The following is a 5,007-nucleotide window of genomic DNA, read 5'->3' on the forward strand; positions in this document are numbered from 1 at the left end:
TAAACTATGCCGTATTGGGCCGTTCAACTACCACACTTTAATATCTGACGTTTCACACTTCCACACACCACTGTGAACGCAGCGTAGTATCCTTACAACTTCCTGTTGTAAGCTGCAGCTGCCGCGGCAGTTTAGTCTTTATTTGTCGTTATCTGACACTATGTATGTAACAATACATTGAAGGTATGACTGTTGGTAGTTGTAATTGGTTTAGTAAACAAATGCCAAATTGTAATAGTATGGCTATTCGTTTTTATTAAGCTAAGCTGATGTAGGCTAACATCAGTTGGCACTTGTTGCCATAGCAACTACACCAGCAGACTAAACTGGGGTGAATGACGGCTATGCTAACGAATTTCATTGCACAATGGATTTATAAACTCATAAACATATATTTTCAAAAAGAAACAGAGGAAAACATCTCTGTACCTGTGGTGATAAATAAAACATATGTATGTGCCCTGCATTAGTTTACTGCTGACAGAAGCGCTCACTTAAAGGTAAACTCCCTCTTGTGGCCAAACGGGTCAATAACGCTGGTCTTCAATATGTACTATCCCTGGGTGCAGAAAGTGCGTAGTAAGGGTGTTAGCAGTCGTCAACGTTGTACTCCCTGGAAGTATCATTTCCATCATGTGATTTTTGCATTCATTTGCAAGGTTTCCTTGATTATTATTGATGTTCTTTATCAATATTTTTAGCAAGGTATCCATCCAGTTATATACTACAATGTTATTTGAAATTCGATAGTCAAATGTATATGTTAGGACAAGAAGTTCAAAGTTAATGGCAAGAAGCCAGCCCAACATATATGTTATTTTATTTTATTTCATCTCAATAAAGCTCCATGGCATGGTGTTGTAGTTTACAAAGTAGTGACTGTGGTCCAGTTGTCTGGACCACAGACAAGTTCGTTGTTATGCTGTCACTCATGATGGCACGCCCCTCTCAGTTGATACCACGCCCCCCACGTTAGATCAGGGTCAAAAGTCTGAACTGAAAAAAAGATTTGAAACCGAAAAAAAAAAGATTTGAATCTGAAAATATAAAATCTGAAACTGAAAAATATAAGAACTCAAATATCAAAATATATATGAAAGTGAAAAATAAAAAAATAAAATGTATTCGAAATAATTCCAGAACTGAATCAAAATTATATTCAACCCAAAAATTTTTTTCATTCACTTATTTTTATTTTGAATACATTGCTGTATTTTCAGGTTCACATTTTTTTTTCAAATGAACAAAACTTTTGACCTGGATTTAGCTCCATAGGTTTACAACTGTCACCTCAACAACAATTGTTTTATAATCTAACTTCTACTTAACTCACTAGACGGACGATAACTGTATAAATACTATTACTGCCACACGTGCAATAACTACATTTCAAGCTGCTAACACTGCCATGCACACACACAACACACTTTACCCACCACCGAAGTTCATTCTCTCAAGTGCAATTTTTGTATTTAATTATTATTAATACAATGTCCGTGTCTCTTTTTTAGGACTATGTTTCAACTCAATGCATTTGACAGTTACTATTTATGTTGGTATTTTTTTCATACTTGATGTAGATTTTAGTTTTTCAAAGTAACATATATATGTTCTTGTGCCTATAGCTACTGTATAGTGATCTACATGCTATGCAGTATATGGTGTAACAGCTTACTGTAACCTAATGTCTCATGTTCCCGGTGGGATCTTCCAGGGTGTGTAGTTGTTTTAAAGGGTGAAAAGTCAACATGTGCTTCTGTGTCAACACCAGTGTGGTTTTACTGGTTTGCAGATTAAACTTGATCACGTGATGGGCTGTTTACTGGCTGGTTGTACAGCCATTAAACGTGATACTCTTTATTTAATGTCTATATTGTTTTACTGTTTACTACTCTTCTAATGATTGAGTAGTTTCAGTCCGACTTCTTTGGGGATCTTTGCAGTGATTATACACTGTCTCCACTAGGTGGTGCTATAACGCTGTCTGAATGTGCAGTTTGACAGCACTGCTTGAGTTTTACATTGCTTCCTGCCACTTAAAAATGGAAATGCATATGTTTCTGATCTGTTTTTTTTTTGTGTGTTGTAATTTGGGTGACACTGTGGGCTGATGTGAAAGTGACAAAAATAAATTGGAGAACAAATGGACAATATTACAGCAAAGGGGTAAATCACACTCGCGCAGGAAGAGGCACACTCGTGCCACCTCTAGGGGGACTCCTGTGTTCACGAATGCAGGCTGTGTGTATCAATGCTTGTGTGTGTGAGAGAGAGAGAGCGCGCGAGAGAGAGAGAGAGAGAGAGAGCGAGAGAGTCGGGGAGGTCGAAGCGGTGGGAATGTACTGTAGCTCTGGCTGAGAAGAGCGAAGGTTGTCCGGCCAAAATCCGTAGTTTTTCCTCGCTCCCCTCTGAACCAGCCCCTCTCTTCCACGCCGACAGACCCGCATCTGAAGCGCGTGACGGCGGCTGCGTGAAGACTGAACACGGAGCTCCACTGCGGTGTTATATAGTTACTCATGTAACGAGGATGTCCAATGGTAAGTAGGCTACGCTGCCTCTCTTAAAGCTTTCCCGCGGCTGTGTTGGGCAACCGCTGTGCACAATGTTATTGTATTTGTTGCGGGTCGGCTGAACTGAAACGCAGTAAGAGGATTCAGCAGTCCGGGGAAAAAAAAAAAAATGCCAACAGCTGACTTGTACTACAGTGTTTTGCTGTGAAGATTGCGGCGGCGTTCAGGAGCCTGACCTGTACTGCAGGACTGTACACATAAGCATTGGTCCGTGTGCAGGCACAGGCAATTCATTTGCACTTTCTTTTTTTTTTTTTATAACGCGAAGCCGCGATTAAGAGGCAGATCAGCTGTTTTACACAGCGCATTTCGGCCCACAGCATTCTCACCAATTTCTTCTCGCTCAGTGACCTGTTTTGAGTCCAAACATAATGACGTACACGTTTATATTGAGGGAGACAGGCCCAGTATGTGGACCCCGTTATCACTGCACACTGGTTCCTGTGGACGGGGCTGCTATATCCCCGCGACGTCAGGAGATACGCTGCCAAGATTGAAGTTGCCCGACAGAATGTTTATACTCCTGATAAGTTGGTGAAAGGCGGCGATGTGTGTCGAGTTGTGTTCCTCTTGCAGTCCACAGACTCCAGGCTGACTTCGGGCTATCCTGTAGTACAGTGTCTCCATGTGCAGTGTGAGGCTTCATTCGAACACGGAGAGCTGTCGACTTCGCCCGTAGGCTACTTGGAGCGTCCTGTTATGTAATGCGCTTCGGCCGACTGCCTGCATCCAAACAGCCTGGGCCTACACGTGTAATTGCTAAAACAATATATATTTTCATTTTTTTTTTTTGACACCAGGCCTGTGTTAGCAGTGGTGATAGGAGGACTGTTGGCCAGTGTCAATGTGGCGAACACGGCAAGATGTTGTTTATCTTTCCTCAAGTGAAAAGCATCACCATCTTGATTTGCCATGCATGCAGGACGGCTGACTCAAATCGGCCCATATGTGGCACAGATTATGTTCATGTTCAATGGCAGACGCATGCATGTAGCCTACAGATTGTATAACATCCGCATGCCGCTTTTGAATGCATCAAAGGTGAGCCGAGGATTGAGGTTATTGCTGGAGGAAGCCTGCAAGCTCGGAGCAGAAGGTGAACATGTATTTGCAGCATCCCAGACTGGGTCATATGCTAAATTGATGCTCTCAATAGTGATATCATGCGGATTCTAGTGCTAGTGTAGTAGTTGCGGTTATTTATGACTAGATCATTACTTGAAGGAGTTTAATTAATTATAGCTATCCGGGAAAAAGGTTTTCCAAGCAGGAACACATTTCTAATCTTTAATATAAATATGTACTTTAGACACAATGCAGACACACATATTTTTGTACGTGTGGTGGTTGATCAACTCATATTACTAGCTGCTGTTGATTGTAAACACAGCCATGTGTGCACTTCATGTGAGCTCTTCCCACTGTTGTCTGCCTGGCAGAGATTTGCTTATTAAGTTTAGAGGTTAGCAGTGTCCTTGACATGTGCTGCCAGAAGCCAGCTATAGTGAGTCATCAAAGCTAATGGGTGGAAGCATGGGCAATTTAATCTGGACTGGATAGCTCTTGATCTCTGATGGTGCCCACTCAGTAGGCCTTTGTTGTCAAATAGAGCACACCTGTTCCTGCCCACTCAAGATGTTACGGGTAGATTGCAATGATAGAGCATAGCAGACCGTTATCAACCAAGATGAGTGTCCATGTAAAGGCCCCCTGTGGTACACGTTCAAAAGAAATCCAGCAATCAGTGGAAGGTTTGTTGAAATTGGACTGTGTTGAACTTTTTGGTTTGATGGCAAAAAATGACCAGTGGCACCTGCTGCATGAGGCAATAACTGGATGAGATTTTGTTGTCACGACCGAGTGTTTAGCAAACAAAGACAGCAAATAATTTCCATAGAAATGCTGTCCCAGCCTGGTGGGGGAAGGTGATGAGGTCTTGCCAAACGTTCTGCCAAAGAATTACACATAACGACATGCACATGCAAACAGAAATAAGTAACCCCATCAACATGTGTGTTTTTACTTGATGTTTACTTATCCATAATGACCCTCAGGGGATGTTAGCACAACAACATCATGTGTATTGTTTGTGTTTTCCCAGGAAAACAGGTGGTCTATAGAGGCACTCGATGGTGTATACTGCTGACACACTGAGTATTTCTCCAAAGAAGGACGGCTCAAATGCAGACACACCTCCGATGCCGCGGGTCAGTCTGAGCTCATGGTGCGTGCTCACTGGGATAAACTAGTGGCCTGGCCAAAGAGCGCAGTGTTGCTACACACAATAAAGCCCACACAGGTGAGAGGCTTCTCGTTTCTTTAAGCTATTATCTCTTAAAGTGACGTTTTGCATGCAGGATGTTTAAATTAAATGCCCCAAATTTGGCACTGCTTTTCTGCGTGTATGTTCTCTTAATGTCTTAATGTTTTGTTTAGG

The sequence above is a fragment of the Anarhichas minor genome, unplaced genomic scaffold (assembly GCF_050575085.1).
Source record: "Anarhichas minor isolate MPS153535 unplaced genomic scaffold, ASM5057508v1 ptg000003l, whole genome shotgun sequence".
Lineage (NCBI taxonomy): Eukaryota > Metazoa > Chordata > Actinopteri > Perciformes > Anarhichadidae > Anarhichas > Anarhichas minor.